An 11687-nucleotide genomic window follows, 5' to 3' on the forward strand; every position below is an offset into this window, starting at 1 on the left:
AGTACACACATTTTTTGTTAGTTGGATGATGATGGATTTTTGTTTGATATTCGTATTAATATAACATACCGAGTGTAGTATTTAAAACCATTTTTTGAAAATTTAGCACTTTGAACTTTAATAGAGTTTTAACTGAATCATATTTGGGGTTCAGTTTCAACATCTTAAATTTCATTACAGAAAACTTTTTAAGGTATTTTACATCAATCACATAATTCGAAGACCTTCAAGCGAAACGAAAACATAGAATAAATACAGATCCCTTGACGCTCCTTACGAATTCAATTGTACGATTTGAACACCCTGCAAGCTGGCACTGAATATTTTAGTCTTTATTTACTTTTGTCAAATGTATTACAAGCAACATTGTCACGTTTCCCACAAATCCCAAAACTAGCCACAAATTTCGCCACACACAAAAGCTCAAAAAGTGACAAAGCTTACAGCGCATAACTTTGGTTGCTTACCATTAACTATTTAGTATCGATATGTTCATCCCCATGCAAGTATGAATATACAAGTATGTGTATGTAGATATACATTTTTGCGTGAGGTGCGCAGCGGGCATGTCTATGCTTAGGGAATATTAATAATGTGTTTTCAAAAACCCAGCAGTATTCATTGCGTAGAACTTTTATGGAGGACGGGTTGGGTTGTATAACTCTGCTGTATGCATGTAAGTAGTACTTTAAAAATATTACTACATTTATTATATTCGCTAATGATCAAATAGAACTAGAATAGATATTAAACATTTTTTACCTTTTTTAAATATCACGACAAATTCAAAAAGTCGGAATACATGGAACTAATCCTCGCTTGCCCGTTTTTCTCCAGTACGTCAAATTCTTTTTATAGCTTTGAACTTTCACAAGGCTTCATAAAGTTGTAAAATCATTGAAATCATATGAAATTTTCTCATATCAAACGAAAGAAGAAGGTCTTGGAAAATTAAAAAAAAATTTACTTAATAATATTTTCAGGAGAAAAAAGACTGCAGAATCAAAATTAAAAATGTATCCTTGAATATTCTTGAAATGATTAGGAGTTAGTTTTCTTACAACAATTTGTTAACAACTTCTTGTACACTTTCCCCCAAATATCCAAGTTAAAATTTTTGGAAATATTGGCGGCCTTAAAGCAAAATTATAACTAACATCCTTATAAAAAAATTCAAGTACGTTCATACGTTTCGTTTTTCATAAGGATTAAAACGGTCACAATCAAATGTACAATATTTAAGAAGTGCGCCGCAAGTTTTGATTGTCAATGTTCATATTAAAACTCGATCTGGCCTATAGTAAATATTTTTTGGTTTATAGTCGTACAAAAGTGACATTTATGTGGTTGACTAGACTTTATCTAACTGAGCTATATTCTGTAAAAATACCGTAGTCTTGTACTTAGATTATTTTTGGTGTGATTCTACTAAAATGTGGTCGATACGTTGTGCTGAGTGAAGCTTTCAATTTGGCACCCACTGCATGCAGTCAAAGTTACAGTAGGCCATTTTTGGTAAAGGTTGGTTGGTTGAAGTTGGTGATTCACACAGAATTCAATTAATGCTTCGGCACTATTTTGTTGCCACATCGTCGCTACCAACAAGCTATACGGTGATTCCTTCACGATTATATCCAGTCTGCGCGACTGAGAAACTTTATAAGCGGGCTTACGTCTATACCAGTCAGCTCTTCTAGGTTTTCAAAAAGCGGTCTGCTAAGGGTTAACATTCTCGCCTTATATAGGGTAGGGCATTCACAGAAGAAATCGCAAATGGTTTCCTTTGTATCCGGTTGATTCCAACTATGGCAGTATATATTGTAAGGCATACTCAATTTGGCTGCCTGCTCCTACTGCATTTTACAAACTGCTATTGAAAACTGACGTCCCACGGCGACCGCCGTAGCCGAATGGGTTGGTGCGTGATGACCATTCGGAATTCACAGAGAGGTCATTGGTTCGAATCTCGGTGAAAGCAAAATTAACAAAAACATTTTTCTAATAGCGGTCGCCCCTCGGCAGGCAATGGCAAACCTCCGAGTGTATTTCTGCCATGAAAAAGCTCCTCATAAAAATATCTGCCGTTCGGAGTCGGCTTGAAACTGTAGGTCCCTCCATTTGTGGAACAACATCAAGACGCACACCACAAATAGGAGGAGGAGCTCGGCCAAACACCTAACAGAAGTGTACGCGCCAATTATTTTTTTTTTTTATTGAAAACCGACGTCCCACACTAGTGACATGAAAGCCCAGCTGGCTCATATATACATAATTATGACGCCTGATGGCAAACTTATTAAAGTAGTGTGGCCATCGAAGAATGCCGAACTTAATGCTTTCAAATTTTTTAGAAAAAAAAATTGCAGAAATTTGAAAGGGATAATTTCAACACTTCTGTTAGGTGTTTTAATGCCCGATTTTGTCAATAGACAACAATGAAAAAAAAAACGGTCAGGAGACCCGCTATTCCAAATTTTTTTCAATAACTAAAGGAAAAAACTGCGTGTTTACTTAAAAAAACTCGCTTGTTTTGCAGAATTTTATGAAATATACGTCACTGATGGTCATTTACATGCGGATCAGAGTAGTGCTTACACATGATAGAAATGAGCTGCAAGTAACTGATGATCTAATTGTAAGATAAGCTTTTGCTCAAACAAAAAAAAAGTATTTGTTTTGTGCCTTAAGGCACCTAAATTTCAATCAAACTAAATAGAAGATATAAAAAAAACAATATTCTCGTGATTAAAAGCTTACTCTTCAACATTTCATGACGGCTAATCTAGAAAATATGGAGCTTTGATACTGATTCTAATTCTTATTCAAGGCGAGGACCATATCTGCGTAACTTTAGACACATTACAATTGATGAGGGCATTAAAGGGTTAATTCTAATTAAAATAAAAATAATTTGGAACTAACATAAATAAATTAAATAAAAAATAAATAAATTCTCCTCTGGGTAGTGCTACACATTTCAAAGCCAAAATAAATAAAATATAGTAAGATGCACAATACACAAACACAGAAGATATTCATCGACATACTTCGCAATTTTTTTCTGCCAAACTACTTTTTACCACCGCGTAGGTGGCAGATACTTGCGGAGTATTTTTGACAGCGACCGATTTCAACTGTCATTTGGGTATTTTAAATGTGAGTCCCAGCGCCCATATTAACATATTGCTTTGCAGTTAATACCCAAATGACAAACCGAGTGATATAATGTACGAGTAGGCAGGCGAGACATACGAATATATTACCACAAGAAAAGAAACCAAGAAAAGTAAGCAAACAACAGTTATGGTACGCAAATAATCACCTAATTCTATATAAAAAATATTTTCGTTTTCGCTCGAAATTTCTAAAATTTTCTTCTTACTCTCTTTTTATATCTGTCAATCGTTAGACTATGAACTCAGGTCGGCACTTCCTCTCTTAATTCGCACAAACTTTGCCCGACTTTTCATTTGCCCGTATGTAGGTATATAATATACATAAAAGTATGTACACATGTAAGCAAATGGAAAATAATAAGAAAGTACTTAAATGAAGATATACCACTTTGCGATAAAAAAACAGGCATGTACAGTACGTGTCCTACAAATTATAAACGATGTAGGTATGTAAAAAAGATAACAAATCCAATAACCATAATTTGTATAATTTGTTACCAACACCAAGGCTTCAAAGCGTCAATCATCACTAAATATTATATTCAATAAAGTAAATGTACAAAATGCAAGGGCCTTTAAAAATATTTCGCAGCAATCATATCATAACTGAAATTGCTCTGTATGCCTGCAAGCATATGCTTGGAAGAAGATGGAGTATTCAACTTAAGTTTTATTTTATCAAACGTATGGGTAGTTTGGTGGAAAGCTCTTGGAACAGATTACAATATCAAACCACTCAAAGATCAATCTGTGTAATTACGGTCGGGGCATCTAGCTCATATCCTAGGGAGGCTTTTAATGCACTGACACACGTTATTCCGGTAGATCTCCATATCAAGAAGATGGTAACCATGAGTGCATTTAGATTAAATGAAGCGGATCGCTGTAAAGAAAACACGTATAGTCATTCCAGTCTATTATTGCGACAAACTCAGTCCACCTCAGGGAAGACTGACTACTTCGTCCCGACGATAACATTCAATAGGAATTTTTCGACTCACTTTGCATCTTGGAAGGAATGGAGTAAGGGACTTTTACTAAAATAGTTCGGCACTACAATCTACACAGATGGTCCAAAAATGGATCGTGGTGTTAGAGCTCAAAGACTTAGAATACTTGCAGTTTCTTCCAGGCGGAAGTACTGGCAATTTGGGAAGCTTGTAGAATAGACTTCCCTTTTAAGTGCAATATCGCTATTCTTTCGGATAGCTAAGCTGCAACCTAGGTACTGGATTCAGTTAAAACATCCAGGAGGGCGTCGGAACATTGAATGAAATGAAAAAGCGGACGAGCTGTGAAGTGGGGGATCTACCATAAGTAACATTCTTGCAGAATCGGTATTCACACCAATGAGGGCAATTAAGAATGCAGTTTCCTTAAGACAACATGCAAAGTTAGCAAAACGTTATGGCCCACCTACAACCACAAGAAACGTCAATACTGACAAATATTAAACGAAGGGATACCTGCAAACTCACAGCAGTGAGAACAAGCAGCCAAAATGGGCATACCTCCCACCACAAACTGTCACAGTTGTAAACAACCAGACAAAAAGGAAACTATTTTCCATTTCCTCTGCGAATGCCCTGCCCTATGGAAGGACAGAATGTTAACCCTGGATAAACCGCCGTTCGAGAGTTTCGAACAACTGTCTGGCTTCAGCCAACTAGTAAGGTTCTTAAACCGCACAGACTGGATATAGTAATGTTATAAATAACTATTGAACAAGTTGGTAGCGAGGATGTGGCAACAATATGGTATGAGGAATCACAACTTTAACCTAACAACTATATCATTATTACGCTGAATAGTCAGTAGCCTTTAAACAACTAGGCTCCTAATAAATTTCTCGCAACAAATCTGTTAGTTTTAGCTTTCGAGCTGGCCTGCAAAGTTCTATATGAAAGAAACCCTCGCCGTTCGCATGTCATTGAACAGATACTGTAGTTGCTTGTAGACTAAGTGCCATATACGTTTGCGTTTATGTATATACGAAGGTCAGAATAGAAAGTATGCTAATCAAATGCCGCTTGAATGTGTCCTTTTTCCTCTTTTCTCTGCCAAACGGTTGTTTTTATTGGAAATTCTCAGATGCCGACCATTACGCCAACCCATTTTCATTTCCATATGAATAAAATAGACTAGACAATTGGAGTGCTGATCCTTAAGAGGAATATAATTGAATGCAGAGTATAAAAGGATGTAATGTACTTAAAATTTTTAAACTAGGTTTTACTTTCCTTTCAAAAAACAGAACAACACTTCTCTTTGCTTCCATTCAGGAAAAGGTATTTCTTATTTCATATTGAACAAATGTGTTCGATTTCCTGAAAAGCAAAACTTATTATATTATATTTCTTATTTAGGGAGTTGGCCAAATTATATGCCGACAACAGCTTGTCTTGATTATAACACCGTGCGACAATAAGCGTTCACGATACTTTTAATATGCCGCAAGTAAAAACAACTTCTTAATAGTTCAATACATATTTCCTTTTTCGTTTCGTGTCTCTATTAAGATCATAAAGTTAGCATATTTTTTGAAAGTTTTGCCCCTTGAAACTTTAAAGTCTTTTAAAAATTCAAATTGATGAGAAAAGGAAGAACTAATTATGCCGTGCTACCTCGTAAATTTTGTGGTTTCTGAGAAACTTTTCTTGGATAGCAAAAATCTAGATTTTTGTCACAATATTAGTCGTGAAATATTAGTTTTTTACATTTTTTACACCAACTCAACTTGAGTGAAAATTTGTTGTTTGCCCTCTTGTGGAAACCATGCATCTGTACTGAAGGAGGGATGTTCTCTTATTATTGACAGAAGATAATCGTTCAGCCTGTGTCGAAAAGAAAGTAATCGCTTGCCCCCCACGATTTAAAAAAAAATATTATTCAATTACTCCACTACTTGACAAGCGTTTACTTCGCTTAGGGTATCACGTAAATGTCGAATATTGTAACGTAAGCAAAATCTATGACGAGCAGGTGCACTCGAATAACGAAGCTAGCGTGGTCCCCTCTCTGCGCATTTTCTGAGTGGTTAGGGAGAAACTTTAAATTGAAAACCTAATTTTGCCACTGGACACCGTGTATAACATAGAGACCTATAAAAATTATAAAATTTAAAAATAAGTTTTTGGTAGCGACCAAGATTTAAAAAGAAGCTTGCTACATATTTTGTAATGCGAATTCGAGTCATTATTTGATTTTAAGCTTTAAAGCCTAAAACTCGCTTTTTTAGAACTCGTATAAGTTTTTTAAAATTTCATGTAATTTTTAGATATTTATAAATTTTTTTCTGATTTTTTCACTGTCACATAAGAAAATATTCCCATGTTTGAATCATTGCTGGAAGTATCTTTCTGTCAGCTCTTATAGAGCTGTTTAGAGAGAGTTTAATTTTCAGTTTAAAATTTCAGTTGAGAGTTTATATTTCAACACTTTGTATTTCTATAACTTAACAGCACTCGTGAATTCGTACTGATTTTGGAAATATGTTTTTTTTTATACCGAAATATTTTTAATGCCTCGTTCATTCAAAGCACCCCAACTGTACTCAAACAGACTCTCCAAAACCTCGCCCAGAGTAGACGCTTGCTTAAACGGTACAGGCAGCAGCAGAAGAAAAAAAGAACAAAAAAAACCAACTTGTGGAAAATCAATCGCAAAGCTTTAATAAAAAACGCAAGCATCGCGTGATTGCATAGTCTAACGCATGAACTAGCAAAAGTACACACATATGCATGTATGTATGTTCGTATGGATGTATGGATGTGGGTATGCAAAAACACACAAATGAGTAGAATCGACATTACCACCCATTCAATGCTGAAGTTGGGGTTGCAAAATTATGCTAATAAGGCTTTTACCAACACCACCAAATCCACTAGCGAAGCAACACCAGCATCACTACTTTAATTGCACACACCCACACTAACCCGCATTGCACACAAAGCTTCCTCTGCCTGCACTTAATTGCCTACAGTGAATGCATTGCGAACGTTTCAAAAACAATTGGGAACAGCTGCGGCAACAAAAACAACAGTGAACGTATAAGTATATCGTTAGCGGTTTCAGAGAGCGCTAAGTGTCGAAATTGGGGGGAATTTGTTTTGAGTGTTGCAAATCGAAAGAGAAAAGTAGTGAATGGAGATAATGTGTCATTCCCCTGTTACGCTGTTCCTTCCAAGCTTCTAGACAATTCTTGCGGTTTTCTTAAATGTTGCCGTCAAAAGTTTTTAAGTTGTTGACAAGAGTGTTGGCAGAGGCAGTGCCGACTCTTTCGGTGGCTTAAAGCATCTTTCAACAAGAACAATTGGTTGTTTTTTTAGCCAAAATTCTACAATCACACCTGCAGTGTACAGCGGTGTAGTGTAAATATTTCTTCTGGGATTTATATTAGTATTTCTTCCTTTTGCGTAGTTCTTGTAAAACCAAATATTTAAAAACTCATTTAGTCCAAAGTTCAAAAAAAGCTTTATTTTCTCTCAGCTCAGGCCAAATAATTAAAATCTTATTAGAACTGTTGTTCTTATGTCGTTAGAAAATATCAAAATACTACTGTGGGCAAAAAGTAAAGTGAATTTATTTGTCAAACTTCGCGGGATTAAAATTTCGCTCTAGTTATTTTTTTCATGAGTTGGCAGCACTATTAATAACATCTGGGCCAACTTTCATGTGAATGTTATTATCAGTAATATATTTACGCTTGTGTTTACCAAACGACCAAGAGTGCATTTTTTGATTTTTACAATGTCTGATTTGATTGAGCAGAGAAGTGCCATCAAATTTTGTTTGCGAAATGAAATTTCGGCTGCGGAAACGTTTAGCATGTTGCAGAAGGCATTTCCCGACTCGACCATGTCGCAGAAAGATGTTTAGAAGTGGTACAAAGACTTCAAAGAGGGTCGAGAACGTGTTGATGACTTGGAGCGCTCCGGGCGACCATCGACGTCAACAGATGACCAACACGTCAATAAAGTAAAGGAGTTAGTGCTCAAAAATCGTCGGTTGACTGTTAAAGACCTTACTGATATGATCGGAATATCAGAAGGATCTGTGAAAACCATTTTGAAAAACCATTTGGGCCTACGAAAAGTCAAATCTCGTCTGGTACCGAAAACTCTCAATTTCTTGGAAAAAGTCGTCGCGTTGATGTGTGTGAAACAATGCTTTCAGACTATCAGTACAAGCTCAAATGCATCATTACGGGAGATGAGACTTGGATTTATGCTTACGACCCTGAAACAACTGACCAATCAAGCGAATATCGTGCTAAGGCGAGGCCAGACCGAAAAGAGCACGTGAAAGTCGTTCAAAAATAAAGGTCATGATTTTCGTGGTGTGGTGCATTAGGAATTCCTTCCACCTGGCCAAACTGTTAATAAGGAATTTTATTTGAGCGTTATGCGTCGTTTACGTGAAGCAATTCGTCTAAAAAGACCAGAATTATGGGCCAACAACTCTTGGTTTTCGCATCACGATAATGCACCGTCTCACACTGCACTCGTTCTTCGTGACCATTTCGCCAAAAATGCCACGCATATCGTTCCGCAACCACCGTATTCGCCTGAGTTGGCTCCGTGTGACTTCTGGCTATTCCCAAAACTCAAGAGACCACTCCGGGGAACGCGTTTCGAGTCAATACAGTATCCAAATATGAAAACATTAAAAAGCTTAATAATACCAAAATTTTAGAAGAGCGATTTTTAAAATGTTGAAAGAGCATTTCTTCTTCATGATTGGCGCGATAGCCGCTTAAGCGATTTTTGCCGAGTTTGACAAAGGACGCCAGTCGTTCCTTTCTCGTGCTAATCGACGCCAGTTGGAAACACAAAATAAAGCCAAGTTCTTCTCCACCCGACCTTCTCAACGCAGAGGAGGCCTTCCTCTCCTACCACCAGCTGGTACCACATCGAATACTTTCACAGCCGGAGCGTTTGTATCCATTCCGACGAAATGACTCAGCCAACGTAGCTGCTGGATCTTTATTCACTTTATATGTCTACATCGTCGCAAAGCTCATACAGCTCATTATTCCAAAAATCTTCTTTAAAATCTTTCTCTCAAACACTTAAAGGGACGCGTTATTGGATATTGTCATCTTTCAAGCTTCTGCGCCATACGATAGGACGGCGATGAAAGAGCACTTACTCAAAATATTTAAATACAAGTTTTGAAAAAACTATAAATACACATTTTTGAAACAATAGAGAATTTGAAAGCAGAATTAAAATAATAAGAAAAAAATTTTGAAATACTATAATAAAAATGATCGGAGGTGGCGAGTGGAAACTAACGGGTGATCAATCATGAGGTGCTTTTTTCAATAGTTAAAAAAAAACAAAAATGTAAATTATGTTCAAAACCTTTATTTATCATTTGAAAGGACATTCTTTGACATTTACTTTTTGAATATGACTTCATTCAAATGTTGGCCGCAACTACGCTTGAGGTGGTCCATTCTGAAGGTCCAATTTTCAATCACTCGTTCGAGCATTTCGACTGGTATGTCGTGAATAACACGCGTAATGTTGGCTTCCAGAGCTTCAATCGTAGCTGGTTTATCAGCATAGACCTTGGACTTCACGAATCCCCAAAGAAAAAAGTCCAAAGGTGTGATATCACAAGATCTTGGTGGCCAACTCACAGGTCCTAAACGTGAAATCAGCTGCTCTCCGAAATGACTTCTCAATAAAGTCATTGTTTCACGAGCTGTATGGCAAGTGGCTCCGTCTTGTTGAAACCAAATGTCGTAGAGATCATTAGATTCAATTTCAGGTAGCAAAAAGTCCGATATCATGGTACGGTAGCGAGCACCATTCACAGTTACGTTGCGGCCATCATCATTTTTGAAAAAATATGGACCGATGATTCCACCAGCCCATAAACCACACCAGACCGTTGTTTTCTCTGGGTGTAAAGGTAGCTCTTGAACCTGTTCTGGTTGCTCTTCATCCCAAATACGGCAATTTTGCTTGAGCCAGAAATGCGCCTCATCGCTGAACAAAATTTTGCTCGAAAACAGCGGATCTTCTTCAATCTTTTCAAGAGCCCAATCAGCAAAACGGTAACGTGCAGGAAGGTCATTTGGCTTTAGTTCTTGTACGAGCTGTATTTTGTATGCTTTTAAATGAAAATCCTTCCGTAAAATTGACCAAGTTGTTCCATACGACAGTCCAAGTTGCTGAGAACGGTGCCGAATCGATTCATCGCGGTTTTCACGTACACTCTCTGCTACTGCCGCTATATTCTCAATGCTTCTTGCTGGACGTGGTCTATTCGGTCGAGAATTATCCACCAATGAATATTCGGATTCAAATTTGTTGATGGTATGTCGAATAGTGTTTAAGGCAGGCCGATTATGTTGACCATAATGCGGTCTAAGCGCACGAAAAACATTTGTCACAGAACGCTGATTTTCATAACACAGTTGAACAATTTGTAGACGTTGTTGCGGTGTGAGTCTTTCCATGATGAAATGCCAAACGCTGTTCAACAAATCCATGATGACAGTTTGCCACAACTCGCGCGCGATCTGTAAAAAAAACGCAAATGAAAAAAACTCATCTTAATTGATCACCCGTTACTTGCGTTACGACCAGACAAATCTGGCCATCCTACAATCTGAAACAGACAAAAACCCTTATAAGTCTTTCGAAACACGAACTAAGGCATATAATATCTCTTATCACCGGCCACTGCCTTTTGGGCACTCACGCACGTCGGCTCGGGGTTCCTCAAAACGACCTGTGCAGATACTGCGAGGACGAAGATGAGGAAGTATCGAGCAGACATTTGCTGTGCACTTGTCCCGGTCTAGCCAGAAGTTGACTCGCTCTTCCAGGCTCTCCAACAGTTGACAATCTTTCAGTACTCTCGAACCTGAAAATCGAATCTCTCATCAAATTCTCGAAACGAATTAATATCTTTGACCAAAATCTACAATAAAAATCTCAGTTAGGTGGGTAAATCATATAATATAACATAATGAGCTCTAGGGCAACACAACGGACCCAACTTGCGGTCTATGTGGCACTCCGATGCGGAGTCACCCTTAAACCAACCAACCAACCATAATAAAAATTATAAAAATATTAAATAACCAATTGTCGAAACACCAAAATAAATAATTTTCATAATAATAAAATAAAAACTTCAAACTATTAAAAGACCAAATACGGAAAAATTAAAATAGCAACTATTTCTAATAATTTAAAAAAAAACTAAAATAAAATATTGAAGTTTTAGAATAAAAAGGTCTTTAAACAAAACTTTAAAATGATGAAAAAAACATATTTTAGTGTATGGAAAATAACAAATTTTCAAAGTATTACAAGGAATTTTCTGATATTTTTAATGTTTTAAGTCACCTCTTCTTTTATGCCTCCTTCGAATGACAGATGGTTTTTTATGAGGCGGTTTTTCATAGCAGATATATACTCGCCGGTTTGTCGTTGTCTGCCGAGTAGCGATAGCCATTAAAAAAACTTGTCCATCAATTTGTATTTCGTG

The sequence above is a fragment of the Anastrepha obliqua genome, chromosome 4, assembly GCF_027943255.1.
Source record: "Anastrepha obliqua isolate idAnaObli1 chromosome 4, idAnaObli1_1.0, whole genome shotgun sequence".
NCBI lineage: Eukaryota > Metazoa > Arthropoda > Insecta > Diptera > Tephritidae > Anastrepha > Anastrepha obliqua.